Raw genomic sequence first — 18,107 nt, 5'->3', positions numbered from 1 at the left:
CAGTAACCACAGCACCACTTCAAAAGGGTGGGGGCTTGCATGCAACCCACTCAGGGGACACCCGTGGTGCCCCTGACTCTAGTGACCATGGGGATTGCTCTTCTGGGCCCCACAGAAAACCTACTTAAGCCACTCCTTCAAGAACAGGAGATGCAGCTGATCTACTGAATACACAGAAATAAACATAGAGTTAGGCAAAATGAGGTGACAGAGAAATATGTTCCAAGTGAAAGAACAAGACACAACCTCAGAAAAAAGAAGTAAACAAAATGGAGATAACTAATCTACTTAATAAAGGGGTCAAAATAATGGTCACTGAGCTTGGGGGAAAAATGGATAAACATGGTAAGAACTTCAACCAAGAGTTAAAAATATAAAAAAGAACCACCTAGAGTTGAAGAATAAAATAACTGAAAGGAAAAATGCACTACATGGGATCAACAGCAGATTAGAAAATGCAGAAGAATGGATCAGCAATCTGGAAGAAAGGGAAGTGGAAATAACCAAACTGAACAGCAAAGAGAAAAGAAAAAAATGGGGTAGTTTAAAGGATCTCTGGAATAACATCAAGTATACTAACATTCTCATCACAGGGTTCTTAGAAGGAGAAGAGAGAGGGAAAAGTGCACAAAACTTATTTCAAGAAATAATGGCCTAAAATGTCCCTAACCTGGTAAAGGAAACAGATAGCCAAGCCTAGGAAGTACAGAGTCCCAAATGAGCGGATCCTCAAGGTGATCCACTACAAGACACATCAAAATTAAAATTTCAAAGTTAAACATAGATATTCTTAAAAGCAGCAAGAGAAAAACAACTAGTTAGGTACAAGGAAACCCCCATAAGATGATCAGCTGATTTTTAAGCAGAAACTTTATAGACTAGAAGGGAATGGCACCATATATTCAAAGTGCTGAAAGGAAAAACACTTACAAACAAAAGTAGTCTACCCAGAAAGGTTATCATACAGAGTTAAAGGAAATATAAGGTACTTTCCTGAGGAACATAGCTAAGGATTTGATCACCACTAAATCAGCTATACAAGAAATGTTATAGGGTCTTCCTTAAGCAGGAAAAAAGAGGCCATAATCAGAAACAAGAAAATATATGAAAGGGAAAATCTCACTGGTAAAAGCAAACAGACAATAAAGGTAGTGGATCAACCACTTACAAAGCTAATATAAGGTTAAGAGACAAAAGTAGTAAAATCAAGTATAACTATAATAATTAGTTAAGGGATACACAAAACAAAAACATGTAAACTATAACATCAAAAAATGTAAAACATGGAGGGAGATGTAAAAATCTAGTGTTTTTAGAATGTGTTCAAACTTAAGGTTAAAATAGGCTAATATATACATAGGTCATTATACATGAACCTCATGGCAACCATAAACCAAAAACCTATAATAGATAGATAAAAAATAAGGAGAAAGAAATTCAAATATAATATTAAAGAAAGTCATTAAATCACAAAAATCACAAAAGGAAAGAGCAAGAGAAGAAAAAAGGAACAGAGAAAACTACAAAAACAACCAGAAAACAGTTAACAAAATGGCAATAAGTACATATATATCAAAAATTACATTAAGTGTACATTAAGTGTGAATGGAATAAATGCTCTAAAAGACACAGGGTGGCTAACTGGATTAAAAAAAAAAACATGACCCACATATATGCTGCCTAAAAGAGACTCACTATAGACCTACAGACACATACAGACTGAAAATAAAAGTATGTGAAAAGATATTCAATGAAAATGGAAGCAAAAAGAAAGCTGGACTATTAATACTTAGACAAAATAGACTTTAAAATAAAGACTGTAAGAAGAGACATAGAAGGATGTTACATATTGATAAAGGGATCAATCCAAAAATAAGATATCACAATTGTAAATATTTATTCACTGGACATCAGAGAACCTACACACATAAAACAAATATTAACAGACATAAAAAGAGAAATGGAAAGCAACACAACAATAGTAGGGGACTTAAATACCTCACTTACAATGGATAGATTATCGAGACAGGTAATCAATAAGGGAACACTGGCCTTAGATGATGTATTAGACCAAATGAACTTAACTGATATATACAGAACATTCCATCCCAAAACACAAGAATACACATCCTTTTCAAGTGCACATGGAACATTATCCAGTATAGATCAAATGTTAGGTCACAAAACAATCCTCAATAAATTTTAAAAGATTAAAATTATATCAAGCATCTTTTCTGACCATAACAGTATGAAACTGGAAAACAGCTATAAGTAGAAAACTGGAGACAAACACAAACGTGGAGGCTAAATGATATACTACTAAATAATCAATGAATTGACAAATAAATCAAAGAGGAAATTTTTAAATGCCTGAAGATGGGCTTCCCTGGTGGCGCAGTGATTGAGAGTCTGCCTGCTGATGCAGGGAACATGGGTTCGTGCCCCAGTCCGGGAAGATCCCACATGCCACAGCGTGGCTAGACCCATGAGCCACGCCCACTGAGCCTGCGCGTCCGGAGCCTGTGCTCCGCAACGGGAGAGGCCACGACAGTGAGAGGCCCACGTACCGCAAAGAAAAAAAAAATGCCTGAAGAAAAATGAAAACAAAACATTCCAATGTATGTGGGACACAGCAAAAGCAGTTCAAACAGGGAATTTTATGGTAATACAAGCCTACTTCAATAAACAAGAAAAATCTCAAATAAACCACCTAAGTTTATATTTAAAGGAACTAGAAAAAGAATAAAAAACAAAGCCCAAAGTTAGTAGAAGGAAGGAAATAATAAATATCAGAATGGAAATAAATGAAATAGAGACTAAAAAAAAACAATAGAAAAGATCAATGAAACTAAGAGATGTTTCTTTGAAAAGATAAGCAAAATTGGGAGAACTTTAACCAGACACATCAAGGGGAAAAAAAAAAAAAAGAGAAAGAGACTAAATAAATGAGATCAGAAATGAAAGAGAAGTTACAACCACTGCCACAGAAATACAAAGATCATGAGACTCCTACAAACAATTATATGCCAACAATTTAGAAAATGTAGAAGAAATGGGATGAAGTCCTAGAAACATACAATCTTCTAAGACTGAGTCAGGGAGAAATAGAAAATCTGAATAGATCTTTAACTAGTAATGAAATTGAATTGGTAATCAAAAAACTCTCAACAAACAAAAGTCCAGGTTAAGATGGCTTCACAGGTGAATTCTACAAAACAGCTAAAGAAGAGTTAATACCTATCTTCAAACTATTCCAAAAAATTGAAGAAAAAAGGAAAGCTTCCAAACTCATTTTATGAGGTTAGCATTACCCTGATACCAAAACCAGACAAATACACTACAAAAATAAAATTACAGGCCAATATCCTTGATGAACAAAGATGCAAAAGTCCTAAACAAATATTAGCAAACTGAATTCAGTAATATTAAAAGAATCATACACCATGATCAAGTGGGATTTATTTCAGGAGTGCAAGGAGAGTTGAACATCTGCATATCAATCAATGTGATACACCAGATTAACAAAATGAATGACAAAAATCATATGATCATCTCAATAGATGCAGAAAAAGCATTTCACAAAATTCAATACCATTTATGATAAAAATTCTCATCAAAGTTAATATAGAGGGAACGTATCTCAGCATAATAAAGGCCATTTTTGACAAACCCACAGCTAACATCATACTCGATGATGAAAAACTGAAAGGTTTTCCTCTAAAATCAGGAATAAGACAAGGATGCCTACTCTTACCACTTCTATTTAACATATTATTGGAAGTCCTAGACACAGTGGTCATAAAAGAAAATAAAAAACATCCAAATTGGAAGGGAAGAAGTAAAACTGACACTGTTTGCAGATGACATGATACTATATATAGGAAACCCTAAAGACTCCACCAAAAAACTATTAGAACTAATAAATTAATTCAGTAAAGTTTGAGTACAAAATTAATTCACAGAAATGGGTTACATTTCTATACACTAATAACTATCAAAAAAGGAAATTAGGAAAACAATTCTATTTACAATTACATTCAAAAGAATAAAATACCTCAGAATAAATTTAAGGAGGTGAAAGACCTATACTCAGAAAACTATAAGATTTTGATGAAAGGAATCAAAGATGACACAAATAAATGGAAATATGTACTGTGCTAATGTATTGGAAGAATTAATATTGTTAAAATGTTTATACTGCACCAAGCAAATACAGAGTCAATGCAATCCCTGTCAGAATACCAAAAGCATTTTTCACAGAATTGAAACCAATAATCCTAAACAAAACACCCCAAATAGCCAAAATAATCTGGAGAAAGAAGTACACAACTGGAGGTATCATGCATCCTGACCTCAAGCTATATTACAAAGCTATAGTAGTCAAAACAATATGGTACTGCCACAAAAACAGACTCATAGATCAATGGAACAGAATAGAGATCACAGAGATGAACTCTCACTTATATGGACAATTAATCTATGACACAGGAAGCAAGAATATGCAATGGGGAAAAGACAGCCTCTTCAATAAATGGTGTTGTGAAAACTGGCAGCTACATACATAAGAATGAATCTGGACCATTATCTCACACTATATAAAAAAATAAAGTAGATTAAAGACTTGAATGTAAGACCTGAAACCATGAAACTCCTAGAAGAAAGCACAGGCAGTATGCTCATTGACATCAGTCTTAGTGATATTTATTTGAATTTGACTCATCAGTCAAGGGCCATGAAAGCAAAAAAACTCACAAAAACCAAATGGGATTACATCAAACTAAAAAGCTTTTGCATAGAGAAGGAAAACAGCAACAAAACAAAGGCCACTTACTGAATGGGAGAAAATATTTGCAAATATATCTAATAAGAGGTTAATATCCAAAATATACAAAGAACTCATAGAACCTAATACTCAAAAAATCAATCTATAAAAAATGGGCAGAGGACCAGAACCAATGTTTTTCCAAAGACGTAGAGATGGCCAACAGGCACATGAAAAGATGTTCAACATCACTAATCAAGGAAATTCAAATCAGAACTACAAAGAGATATCACCTCACACCAGTCAGAGTGGCTATTATCAAAAAGATAAATAACAAGTGTTAATGAGGGTGTGGAGAAGAAGGAACACTCTTGCACTGTTGGTAGGAATATAAATTGGTGCAGCCACTATGGAAAACAGTATGGAGGTTCCCGCCAAAATAAAAGTAGAACTACCATGCAATCCAGCAACTCCACTCCTGGGTGTTTCCCCAAAGAAAACAAAAATATTAATTTGAAAAGGTATGCACCCCAATGTTCATTGCAGCATTATTTACTATAGCCAAGATATGGAAGCAACCTAAGTGCCCACTGATAGATGAATGGATAAAGAAGATGTAATACATACACACACACACAAAATGGGATATTACTCAACCATAAAAACGAATGAAATATTGCCTTCTGCAACAACATGGATGGACCTAGAAGGTATTATGCTAAGTGAAATAAGGCAGACAGAGAAAGACAAATACCATATGATTTCACTTATATGTGCAATTTTAAAAACAAATAAAATGAAACAGATTAATAGGTTAATAGATTAACCTATTTAATAGGTTAAACAGATTAATAGGTACAGAGAACAAACAAAGGAAGGGGCAGGCTTGGGCAAAATAGGTGAAGGGGATTAAGAGGCACAAACTTCCAGTTATAAAATAAATAAGTCATGGGAATGTAAAATACAGAATAGGGAATATAGTCAATAATACGGTCATAACTTTAAATGGTGACAGATGATACTAGACTTATCATAGTGATCGTCTCGTAATGTATTGATATAAATGTGGAACTATTACAGTGTACTCCGAAACTAATACAACTTTTTTTGCCAATTATACTTCAATTAAAAAGCACACACGTTTATTATCTTACAATTCTGGAGGTCAGAAGACAGAAACAGGTCTCGTTAGGCTAATATTAAGGTGACTGCAGAGTTGCATTTTATTCATTTACTTGTTCTTTCCAGCTTCCAGAGGCTGCCCACATTCCTTTGCTCATGACCCCCTTTCTTCATCTTTAAAGCCAGCAACAGTAGGTTGAGTCCTTCTCACATCACACCACTCTGACCTCTTCACCTGCCTCTCTTCCACATTTAAGGACCGCTGTGATTACATTGGGCCCAGGTGGATAGTCCAGTAAAATCCACCTGTATTAAATTCAGCTGATTAGCCACCTTAATCCAGCTGCTACCTCAATTCCCCTGTGCCATGTAACATACCAAAATCAAACCTCTGGGGATTAGTACATAGACATCTTTAGAGGGTCATTATTCTGTTTAGCACATGGAGTTAAACCAGAGAAAAAACATATCCATAAGAAATTTAGTGACCAAAACTGCCTTTCATCCTACAAAGTTTTGCTTTTATTAGAGATTCCTCATAAGAAATAATTTTCAAAACCTTCCCCAAGAGGATCTTTTGGTAGAATTTCACAAGTAGAACTAAATCTTGCTAAGTAAATATTGTTGTGAAGATATTTGTATTATTGATATCAGTGATTTATTCATAAATCTAAAGGAGAAGACATGTATCTATACTGATAGACTTTGTCTGCAGTGTATGTTTCCTGCTTTCACAGACGGTTAAGTAGATCTGGATTCCACACGTTTCCTTCTAAGACGTTAAAGGTCTTTAATTCAACAGACTGGATGCATGAATAAAACTAAAATATTAAAATGCAAAATGGCAACACAGTATAATAGAGAAAGAGTTGATAATGAATTATCACTGTGCTGCTATGTACGTTAGAAGCTTGGCTTTTCCACTTTGAGAAACAATACAAAGCCAAATGAATCCTAAACTTTTCACTTTACAATTGGACTCCGGTTTTGTAATACTCGGTGTTGGTTAAGGATCCTAAGAGCTTAGAATGGCAAACGGTGCCCGAAGTGCTCACAATGCTGCCTGAGCTCTGCTACATACCTTCTGAACCACCCGTTCTTTCCCAGAGATGCTTTCCTCATGCTCCCAAGGTCTGTACCCCTTGAACATCCTCCCTTTTCTCTGCCTGTGGGACACAGTTTCCTTTAAATATGGTTATTTCCTGGCTCCACTGTCTGCCTTAAGAACAACAAATTGAATCAGGGTCATATATAGATTTTAAAGCAGAGAAGGGAATGACCCACTTGAACACCTATCTTAAGCCTCACTTTTATATTACATGTCATTATTTAATATTCTAACTCTCTATCTGGTTGGTGTTGGGAGCTCGGGTGTTGCTATAGCAGGACACAGGGTGAATTACTAATCATTTTGTACTATATATCACAACCCTCCATTTTACTAAGTCAGGTATTCATTTACTGACTTCTGTTTGACCTAAAGTAAGTCCTTTAAGTCCTCTGTCACTCAACTTCTTTGGCTGCAAATAGGAATGTTATTTATGCATTGCTCCATGCATACATTGTAAAGAATGTTGCCCATGATTTGGGCCATATTGTCCTTATTTTCTATCTGATAAATGTATCTTTTGAAGCATTATTTTGATAATAAGAAAGAGGGGCGTACCGAACTAAGCATGGCTTAAGTGTTGCAAAGATCAGAAAAATTACATAAAAAGCAAATAAATGTCTCATGGTTAAAGGAGATGGAGCCTCATCCTTGAAAAATAGTAGGGCATCCTCTTTAAGACTAAATTAGAAATAGGAAAGAGAATGCATGAAGGAGATGGATGGGGAATGCCAATAGGGCACCCAATGTCCCACGGTCTCCTGTTTTAGACTTTATTCCTATCTCTATCACTATTATATTTACTCCAGAGAACCATGTAGACAGAGTAAAAAATAGCTGTCATCAGTTTCGGTTTGAAGACTGGAAAAGTGAGTGAACCAGTTCTCAGCTGATTTCTCATATGTGAAATTCCCACTGATATTAGCTATCATGTGCACTCAAAAGCCAGTTGCCTTCTACAGGAATTGTAGAAGTCAGGTAAGGACTTTACAGTGGTTCTTTGCTCAGTGAGGTGTGCTAATGCTGGGACTGGAGCTGCATTTAGGGATGACACTGTGTGTTACCAGAAAGTATAAAACACAGAACAGCATTTCTCAAAGTGTATGCCTTGCAAATTAATCTTAATAATCGCTGCATGTTAAAAGAGTTCTATGGTCAAAATGTTTAGAAAAGATTACAAAGCATATCCCTCTCGTGGCAATTTACCTCTAACCTGCTTGTATAGCAATCTTTTTATCTTAGATTAAAAAGATATTACATAATTATTGACTATATTCCCACGTTGTACATTTCATACCCATGACTAATTGATTTGATAACTGGAAGTTTGTACCTCTTAATTTCCTTCACCTATTTCTCTAAGCCCCCCACCCCCTTCCCCTCTGGCAACCACTTGTTTGTTCTCTGTATCTATGACTCTGTTTCCGTTTGCTCATTTAAGATTCCACATATAAGTGAAATCATATGGTATTTGTTTTCTCTGACTTATGTTCACTAAGCATAATATCCTCTAGGTCCATCCATGTTGTTACAAGTGGCACAATTTCATTCTTTTTTTATGACTGAATAATATTCTACTGTAATATATACCACATCTTCTTTATCCATTCATCTAATGATGGGCATTTAGGTTACTTCCATATCTTGGCTATTTTAAATAATGCTACAATAAACATAGGGATGCATCTATCTCTTTGAATTAGTGTTTGTTTTCTTTGACTGAATACGCAGGAGGAAAATACCTAGATTATATGGCAGTTCTATTTTTAATTTTTTGAGGAACCTCCATACCGTTTTCCATAGTGGCTGCACAAATTTACTTTTCCACCAACTGTGCACCAGGGTTCCCTTTTCTCTGCATCCTCGCCAATACTTGTTAATTGTTGTCTTTTTGATGATAACCATTCTGATAGGTGTGAGGTGATATCTCGTGATTTTGATTTGCATTTCCCTGATGATAGTGATGTTGACCATCTTTTCATGTGCCCTTTGGCCATTCCTTTCTTCTTTGAAAAAAATATCTATTCAGGTTCCCTATCCAATTTTTAGTTTTTTTTTAATGTTGAGTTGTATGAGTCCTTTATATATTCTGGATATTAACCCCTTATCAGATATATCATTTGCAAATATCTTCTCCCATTCAGTATTTGGCCTCTTTGTTTTGTTCATAGTTTCCTTCACTGTTTAAAATTTTTTAGTTTGATGTAATCCCCCTTGTTCATTTTTGCTTTGCTTCCCTTGCCTGAGGAGACATATCCAAAACATATTGCTAAAACTGATGTCAAATAGCATACTGCCTGTTTTCTTTTAGAAGTTTTATGGTTTCAGGTCTACATTTAAGTCTTTATCCCATTTGAGTTTATTTTTGTATACGGTGTGATAAAGTAGCCCAGTTTTCCCAACACCATTTATTGAAGAGGCTGTCTTTTCCCCATTGTATATTCTTGCCTCCTTTGTCATAGTTTAATTGCCCCATATAAGTTTGGGTTCCTTTTTGGACTCTCTGTTCTGTTCCATTGATCTATGTGTCTGTTTTTCTGCCACTACCATACGGTTTTGATTACTTGAGCTGTAGTATAGTTTGAAATCAGGGAGCATGATACCTCCAGCTTTGTTCTTAATTCTCAAGAGTGTTTTGGCTGTCGTAGATCTTTTATGGTTCCACACAAATTTTAGAATCATTTGTTCTTGTTCTGTGAAAAATGCTTGTTATTTAAAAGAGATTGCATCTGTAGTTTGCCTTGGGTACTATGATCATTTTAACATTATTAATTCTTCCAATCCATAAGTGTGATATATCTTTCAATTTGTGCAGCCTTCAATTTCTGACTACAGGTCTAGGAATAAATCTAACTAAGAAGGTAAAAGACCTGTACTCAGAAATCGAAGGCTACACAAATTGAAAGATATACCATGCTTATGACATATATCTAATAAGCTAGAGGCAGGGTTCCAAAATAGTACTTGCCAGCCCCAGTGTCCTAGTGGTAGACAAAGCTCCCCAAAATGGCTGCCACCAGGACCCTGGCCCCCCAGCTGAGTCCCAGTTGCCTCCTGCCTCTCTGGGAGGCTCTCTAAGATCAACAAATGTGTCTGACCCAAGCTCCCTTCAAATTACTGCATCTACCTTGGATCTCAGAGTGCATGAGATTTTTGTGCACCTTTAAGATTGGAGTCTCTTTATTTCCCACAGCCCTCTGGGTCTCCCAAAAGCAAGCCCTGCTGGCCCCAAGTGCTCTGGGGGCTTGTCTTCCTAGTGCAGGACCTCCTGGCTGGAGAGCCCAATGTGGGGTTCATACCCCTCGGTCCTTGAAGGAACCTCTGCAATTGTGATTAGCCTCTCATTTGTGGGTCACCGACCCAGGGGTGTGGGTCTTGACTGTACTACATCTCCGCCCCTCCTACCCATCTCCTTGTGGTTTCTTCTTAATATCTTTAGTTGTAGGTCTTTTCTGCTAGTCCTCGTGCGACTCTCATTGATAGTTGCTCTGTAAATAGTTGTAGTTTTGGTGTGTCCGTGGGAGGAGGTGAGCTCAGGGGCTTCCTGCTCCACCAGCTTGGCCTCTCTCCCTCTCTTTGATCTATTTTATCCACTAGGGTACCCTTAGTGTCAAAAAGAGTAGGCACTCAGTAAATATTTTTGAGTTGAAACAAGAATAGCCTAAAGGTAGTTCCAAAATGGAAAGAATTAGAAAGAACGATAACTCATGTGTTACCCAGGGCAAACTGCCAAAATCAGTTATTTTTCAATGGGAAGAGGCAATGAATACTTGCTGGTAATTTAAGAAAACAGATGGAAGAACTTGAGTATGGCAGAATAACTCAAAAGTTATTGGAGAGCTCTCAAGCCTTTGGTTTTAATTCCTGCTCCACCATTTAATAACTCCATGGATTTGGTCCAGTCACTGACTAAACATTCCTGGGACCCATTTCCCTCTTAGTAGTAGCCTATCATCCTACTACCAACAGTAGCAGAGAGAGGCCCCAGGGGGACAAGCAATACCTCATATATTTGTTACATCACTGTGAACAGTGAGGAGAAGCAGTTTCAAATATTAACCAAGTGGAATATAGATTTGGGCCTACTGGTTTATTTCCTGACATCAGTGCTTATTAATTCTAACACATGTTAAAGAAAAAGTTATAGAATAGAGGTGTATGCTTATATTTGTTTAATGCCAAGGGAAATACACAAATATAATTTTATCTAGTTCAATGTTTAAATTTAGGAGGGTATCTCTGAACCAGAGGGAATATTTATTAACCTACAAGATGTCTCTTGGGCCTAAAACTACATTTTCTGGTATCTTTCCTAGTTCAAGTGCATATTAAACTCCTAGTGTTGAGTTCAGCATTGAGCAGACTTCCAAAGCTCTGTGTTTTCTGTTACTAATTTTAATGAACACTAAGTACTTGTGTGCATTCAGTGTTTAAATGCCACACTGTTTGGGAGGGGCATAAAAGTCTGACTTCTGAAGATACTGGTGCCAAAGCATGCTTCCATAGCCTTCATATTTTAGCAGAAATATTTGCTTGGTGTCATTCTTTTGTTTTTGCACACATAGAATCATCAGAGGGTTACACCATTTAGCTCTCAGATGTAAAACTAAACTAGAGAACCACTGAGACAAAGGCAGAAGAAAGGTCAAAAACCAGGAATAGTCCTAACCTCAATATTTCAAAAACAGATACTCCACAAGTATGGAGTATGAAATTTGCTTTTTAGTAAAACATTCTTTAAACAAAAACTCAGCTGTTCTTGGAATTCTGGGCAAATGGCTAGATCTTAAAATGTATTTTGTACCGGAAAACAGGAATAATGGTTTGGAAAGTGACATTAAAATTTTTTTACAAATCAAAGTTCAAAGCCTCTAGGGATCCAGAAGTTCCAAATTCTATCTCGGTACGTTCTGGCTCTAATCTCTTCTCTCTCTCACACACACACATGCACACACACACACACACACCCCTACCCACCCATAGGGACAGAGTTTAGAGTCCAAACACAAAGCTCTAGTTGCGATCTTGACCTTTTTTAAGGTAAACAAACAAGGGATGAGTTGTACCTTCAGAACCTCAGTCTTCTCATCTGTACCATGTAATTACTGTTCTTTATACCTCACAGAAAACTAGTAAAATTTAAAGAAAATGAATATAAGGCATTTTGCAAATGGTAAAGCACTCTACAAATATATAAATGATTATCATATTCTTGTGCTGTAACAGTGTCAGCACTGTTATCAAGAGAAAGAGCATATTGGAGTTGAATTAGGATATATTTCATAAACAAGGATCATAGAATCTTAGTCTAGAATGTAATCCAAACGTGATGTTTTCTGATCTTCAACACATTTGAGGAATTGCCCTCTACAGCATCCCTGACAGAGGGTCACTTAACTTCTGCTTCAATTATATCAGTGATGGGCAATTTGGTGATTTTTAGGTAGTTTATTCTGCTAATGGAAATAGAAATTTGCTCCTTAGGTTGAATTGAAATCTTCTCCTTAATTTCTAGTAAAACCAGACAAAATGCTGGAAAACCTCATCCCCTCATCTATCTGGCAGTGCTTTGAAAACTTGTGACGCCTCACTTTTTGCATTTATTCAGCAATGTTATGTGTCAAGTACTGGGCTAAGTGCCAAGAATTAAAGATTAAACAGAGCTAATGCCTGTCCTCAAGTAGCGTACCAGCCAGGGGTTAGCCCCCTGAAGTAAAAACTTGAGACGGAAAGTAGAGTAGAAATTTCAAGCAAGTAGGATTTAATACAGGGAATTGACTACTAAGGGTTGAAAGGCTAAAAGGGTTAGGATGCTGAGGTCACCAGTTATTAGTATCTCCAGGAAGCAGTTACTAGCCTACAACTCAGCTAACTCAGACATTAGTAACTGCAGGAAGCAGTGGTCACCATTAGGAGAGGTGGAGCTAACAGAATTGTGCCACCTCGTGGTGGGCGCTCAGACCTCTGTGGGCAGCACAGCATAGGTGGTGCTCAGCTTTCCATGGGGGTAAGGATGCTGTGTAGCTGGTGCATGGACCACCAAAAGCTGAGTGCCCAGCTGGCTCTGGAACTCGGAAGGGGCCTGGCACGACTGGTAATGAGGGTGCAATGAAGTTGGAGACTAAAGCCATAGCTGTCCTTGACTGCCTGCAGAAATCTGACAGAGCTCAGAACAGAACATAAATCCTTCTTCCTATTTTCTCTCCCTCCCGCCTGCCCTCAGTGACCACCATTTGCAAAAATCAACTGGAAAGAGGTTTACAAAGTAGTCTGGAAAATGTAACTTATAGAATCCCAACCCCAGTGTCACAAAGTAAAGTATGTAAGGGTAAGCTTGGTCCTAAGGCACAATAGGTAGCTAACTAGCAAAATTTACTCTTTTGGGTCCTCAGCATCCCTATGTATTCTCTCACCTTTATTTAGACCTCTGTAGAGCAACAACAACTGCATACATCTTCCTAACAAGATGCAATGATCCTAAAGGCTAAAACTCTCTCATCTCCCCCCAAAGAGAAGATACAAAGTTCCAAGAGTTACCACTCCCATCTCTGGACGATGTTATTCCTCTTCTAATTCACTCATACACCCATCTGAATATTCTGTAACACAAAAACTAAGTTTGCCACTAAAAGCAACCACTACATAAAAGGATAGGGGAAAGGTTAATAAAAGAAACTTCTAGTTATTATATATGCAATATTATGAGGAAATCATGCGTAGCTGTTACAGTCATCAATCGCAAACCTGGTCTCAAGAACACAGATGATATTCATACCTTCCCTGCCCTTCTCTCTATTCCCTGTCCCTCTGCCCTCAGCCAGTCACAGTTTTATACCTGTTAGAGTGACACACAACTTTATTTGCAAGAATATGAATTATCAGAAGCACTGTATTTATTTTGTTGCTCTAGTTTTCTTTTAAATTTTACTACAGAAAAAGGAAAATGGAAAGACTAAGAAGTTCCCCACCCAGGATCTCCTGGAATCTGGATATAGTGTTCCCTACTCCCATTTGCTCCAAGCACCCACTTTCTCCTTAATGATCAGGGTCAACAACCCCAGCCAGCAGAGACATTCCCTTCTTTGCCTGTGATTTCAGTGGCATGAGGAGACCAATATGGTCAGGTGGAATATCAATCCCCCACTCAATGGAATTGAACTGTTGAGTCTGCTGGTAGAAGCTTTTCTCTCCTGAAGACTAAGATATATAAATCACTAGAGCCTGAAGTTGCAGGTTTAGGAAGTCCAAGTTATTCAAATGGTCCATTTTGTGTAATAACAAGAGGTGCTTCTCCAACTTTCACTGTTTGCTTTCAGACCCCTGTATGCTTTATTGGTTGCTTGTTAAAGGCATATCGTAGGCAATAATGCCCCAATCCTGCAAATATTTCTTCTAATCAGCATATTATCTGAATCTTCTATTAGTCAAACTATGGCTGGGTGATCAGGTATGTAATTGATATCAAGATATTTCTTGAGAATTAATCTATTGCTGTACTTCTTTTTCTGTTAAATGAGTTTCTTGGTTAGAAGCAATGTTGTGTGGAAGACCATGACACTGAATCAGAACTTCATCAAGTCCATGGGCAATTATGCTGGCAAAGAGTACTGCTAACAGGAAAGAAAATCTATATTCCAAATAAATGTTTATTACAGTAAGGAATTTCTTCCACTTGCATAATGGAAGTTGCTCAACCTGCCACCGGCTGGCTGCTTGGTTTCCCTAGAGAATGGTCCATACCAAGGATTGAGCACTGGTCTATGCTGTAGGCTAGTTAGGCACTTGGCAAGTGACAGTATTTGTATGAAGCCTTTGTGAAGGGATGCTCCTGTTGTTAAATACATACATGAACTTTATCCCACCTACAAAGAATAATTTGTACTTGAGCCCACAGAGCAACATGGGATTCTGGGGGAAAAGGTTACTGACATCCATAGAGAGGGTCACAAGTCCACAGGGAAACTGTAACTAACTAGTCAACGTGGAATTCCACTGAAGGTCACAAACTGTTATTACCATTTCATCCCTGCTTCCCTTTATGGTCAATGTGCCATCATGTTCCTGGCACTTAAGTGCTGCCACATTGCTCTTGGGCTCTCCAGGACCCCATGATCCCCATAAAGTAAAAGAGCCCATCTCCAAAGCAGACCCTCCCTCTACAGAGGACAGACCCTACACAGCCTTTCAAGAATGTCAGTGCCCTTGCCTGGTGCCTTCCTCGATGGCTTTGTGAAGTATCCTCTGGATCCTCTCAGGGAATTCATGTGGAGTGGGGAAGGGATAAGGGAGAGAGTGAGTAGATGTGAGGTTGTACGTGGTAAATATACCCCAACATTCTTAAACCTTGGATTCCTTCTGATACATTGTGTATTTAGCATGTATGAACATAAGCTTCAACTTCTCATCATCCTTACTCCAGGATGCAATAGTCTAGACAAAGGGTCAGCAAACTACAGCCCATGAGCCAAATATGGTCCGTTACCTATTTAAAGTTTTATTGGAACACAGCCATGCTCTTTCATTTACATATTATCTGTGGCAGTTTTCATATCCCTACTGAAGAACTGAGTGGTTGTGACAGAGACCTTACTGCAGGCTGGCAAGACTATTGATTATCTAGCCCTTTACAGAGACATTCTGCTGCCCCCTGGCCTAGGCTGCTTCTGGTCTTGTCTCCACATGTCTGAACTCTGTTTTCTTGTCTTCTCTTTGCTTATTCACATTTTCTAGTTTTTCTTTAGCAAACATGCTGATTAGTCAATCAGGAAAACACAGTCATGAAGCTTCTGACACATGTCAGGGTATCACAAAACATAGACTAAACAGGCTGAACAAAATAAATGTGGGCCTCATGCAGCTTAGTCTATATCATGCTTTATTTCATGTAACAAAACAACCAAAATTCGAAATGATACACACACACCAATGTTCATTTCAGCACTATTTACAATAGTTAGGACATGAAAGCAACCTAAATGTCCATTGACAGAGGAATGGATAAAGAAGATGAGGTATAATACATGTATACAATGGAATATTACTCAGCCATAAAAAAAGAATAAAATAATGCCATTTGCAGCAACAAGGATGGACCCAGAGACTGTCATACTAGTGAAGTAGATCAGACAGAGAAAGACAAATATCATATGATATTGCTTATACGTGGAATCTAAAAAAAGTACACAAATGAACTTATTTACAAATCAGAAATAGAGCCACAGATGTAGGAAACAAACATATGGTTACCGGGGGGAAAGTGGGTTGTGGGGAGGGATACATTAGGAGACTGGGATTGACATATACACACTGCTATATATAGAATAGATAACTAATAAGAACCCACTGTATAGCACAGGGAACTCTACTCAATACTCTGTAACGACCTATATGGGAATAGAATCTAAAACAGAGTGGATATATGTATATGTATAACTGATTCACTTTGCTGTACAGCAGAAACTAATACAACATTGTAAGTCAACTATACTCCAATAAAAATTTTTTAAAAATAAAAGAATATATACGATATACATACATGTATACGTATGTACATGTGTGTGTATATATTATAATATATATATCAATGTGATCTAAAGGAAACCAGCAGTGTGTTCTGACCTACTGCTTGGAAGACCCAGGGACTAACTCCTGTCATATCAAGGGGTGATCAGACCCTGACAGCCTGATTCATGAGCACAGAAACATATACAAGATGGGCTCAGACATCAGGATGCTAACTTACTGATTTACAGTGAGAAACTCCTGTCACATAGACCAGAAATATGTGCTGGCCATCTGCTCAGCAATGCTCTCCTGCAGTCAAGCTGCAAGGAAAGCCAAAACCTAATCAGAACCACTTTATTGATTTCTCAGGAAAAATTACTGTGAAGCAGGGCAAAAATACCTATATGATTAGTGCTTTTTTTCTTGTAGGTAAACGTGTGTGGGGATGAGAATTCTGTGTTGAGTGCAGAAACAGAATAAGGGAAGTACAAAGAACTGGATATTTTTTTCAGTATAAGTTCTTTTTTATTTTCTTTTTAATTTTTTTAATACATCTTTATTGGAGTATAATTGCTTCACAATGCTGTGTTAGTTTCTGTTGTACCACAAAATGAATCAGCCATATGTTTACATATATCCCCATATCCCCTCCCTCCTGCATCTCCCTCCCACCTTCCCCATCCCACCCCTCTAGGTCGTCACAAAACACTGAGAGCTGATCTGTCTGTGCTATGCTGCTCTTCCCACTAGCTATCTATTTTACATTTGGTAGTGTATATATGTCAATACTACTCTCACTTCACCCCAGCTTCCCCTCCACCACCCCCGTGTCCTCAAGAATATTTAATGGCATCAAACCATTCAAAGACTCTGGATGCACCCATTATACCATAAAGGTGATTTTGTACATGGGAGCAGAAACAACTGAAGGCTAATGCTGACAACTTTACATCATCTCTACTTTAATGAGAGCCTGAGCCATTGGGACAAGAAAATTCAAGACTTCCTCACTTCTGTAATATTTCTTTTCCTATACCTCTACAATCAAGCTTTCTTCTGACTGAAATTCCATCTCTTTAAGTGTGTTAATTGCGAGGTCCATATAACCCCCTACCTCTTTCAGATGATTTTGCTGATCTCAGTTCTAGTGTATTATGTGTTTATCCTATATTTGTATACTCAGAGAAAATCCATTCCATGACTGATTATTTATGATACTTTCCACATAAGTTTGCTGTAGGAATTGGATACAATAATTTTTGTGAACCACCCATGATTATGTCAAGTATATAGTAGGTGCTCAGTAATGAAAAACAGGATTATAAAATACTGGAAGTGGCAGAGACAAATGTAATTAACTACACCATAATGTGAGGTATGTTATATTTTACAAGTGGTAGAAGCAAAGTGTTATGGAAACATATAGACCAAATACTCCCAGGACATTCAACCATGCAACATACACAACTGTAAATCACTTTCTCACTGTCTGCCACTTTTCTTTGGCTATTCCAGAGTGTAAACGCCAGACCTCATGTGGGGCCCAAAATTTCCAACACTGTACCTTAGAATGCAGTCCAGCTCAGGTCAAGGCCAGGGTAAACATCACTT

The sequence above is a fragment of the Orcinus orca genome, chromosome 1, assembly GCF_937001465.1.
Source record: "Orcinus orca chromosome 1, mOrcOrc1.1, whole genome shotgun sequence".
NCBI lineage: Eukaryota > Metazoa > Chordata > Mammalia > Artiodactyla > Delphinidae > Orcinus > Orcinus orca.
This window is presented reverse-complemented; position numbering follows the sequence as displayed.